At 48.1% G+C, this 1,477-nt stretch overlaps 1 pseudogene; it reads right to left on the reverse strand.

Annotated features, from left to right (window-relative positions):
* Positions 1 to 727: 727 nt before the first annotated feature.
* LOC113625560 (60S ribosomal protein L26-like) lies at positions 728 to 1,198 on the reverse strand (annotated as a pseudogene).
* Positions 1,199 to 1,477: the final 279 nt, after the last annotated feature.

The following is a 1,477-nucleotide window of genomic DNA, read 5'->3' on the forward strand; positions in this document are numbered from 1 at the left end:
AAGTATTTAAGGCCATCTGCTTGGCCCCGGATTTTCTGGGGTGACCCTTGGATTGGGAGGGACCTCAAGCCCCAAAGTAGTCAAGTCCATTCACTGCTCACTCTGGTCCCAATTCTGGGAATCCCTCCCCAACACACACACACACACAACCCCCACCTCCACATTCTCAAATTTTTATAAGGTCTTTCCAAAACCAAAGCAAAGCCTTGACTTCTGAGAGCACTGGGATCCTCCAGTGTCTGCAGTGCCACTCTCTGGCCACTAGCAACAGAGGCCGCCATCATTGTTCGTGTCAAGGCTGGAGGAAGGAAGTCCATCTTTTTTTTAAATTTTTTTATTTATTTATTTTTGGCTGTGTTGGGTCTTTGTTGCTGCGCACGGGCTTTCTCTAGTTGTGGTGAGTGGGGGCTACTCTTCGCTGTGGTGCGCAGGCTTCTCATTGCGGTGGCTTCTCTTGCTGCGGAGCAGGGGCTCTAGGCGCATGGGCTCAGCAGTCGTGGCTCATGGGCTCAGTAGTTGTGGCTCACGAGCTTAGTTGCTCCGTGGCACGTGGGATCTTCCTGGACCAGGGCTCGAACCCGTGTCCCCTGCCTTGGCAGGTGGATTCGTAACCACTGCGCCACCAGGGAAGCCCGAGGAAGTCCATCTTGAAGACATAGTTTGATCCATATATGGATCATTAAGAGCGTTATGTGAATTGTATTTTCTTTGGTTCCCACTTTTTTTTTCATTTTAAGTTTTTAATGAAAGTTGTATATAAGAATACTTTATTCCTGATCTTCCCAATTGTTTCTCCCTCATATCTGCCCTTTTCCTCTCCTACCTGGCGAGATCGGCTTTACCTTCGAGGATCTTTGTGTGGTCTTTGTCCAGCTTTAGTCTGGTGATGACCACCTTGCTGGGGTGAATGCCCACGTGGACAGCCATTAGCCTTCTCCCGCTGCACTCGTTCAATGTAGGTGACATATTTCTTCCTGTAAACCTGGACTACTTTGCCAATTTGCTGCCCTTTGTAGTGCCCTCATACAACTGGAACTTCATCATACTTTCAGATGGGCATGGATCCGACACGGTACTTCCGTTTCAGCTCTTTAGAAAGAGGGGAAGACATAATCTTCCTGCAAATGTGGGAAGGCACATTGAAATGCCTTTTCCGGTTCTTGCTTCAGTCAGAAGTCACAAAGGGAATGAACTTCATTTTGGCCTCCGGCGCTTCAGCGATGGCCACAAAAGGGCTGGTACACATTTCTTACCATATTTACTACATTTCGTTAGGACACAGCAACACAGAGCAAAGAGCACGACCTGGGTTTGAATCCTGGCTCTGCCACTTGCAAGCCAGCTAACCTTGGACAAGTAGCTTAATTTCCCTGGAGCCTCATTTTCCTCATCTGTAAAATGGGAATAATTATGTCCATCTCCAAGGTTGTAGTGACGATAAGAGCTAGCACATGTAGAGCACCTGGCTTTTGTCTGG

Source organism: Aethalodelphis obliquidens, unplaced genomic scaffold, assembly GCF_003676395.1.
Source record: "Aethalodelphis obliquidens isolate GAN/ISIS:26980383/991018 unplaced genomic scaffold, ASM367639v1 scaffold16, whole genome shotgun sequence".
NCBI lineage: Eukaryota > Metazoa > Chordata > Mammalia > Artiodactyla > Delphinidae > Aethalodelphis > Aethalodelphis obliquidens.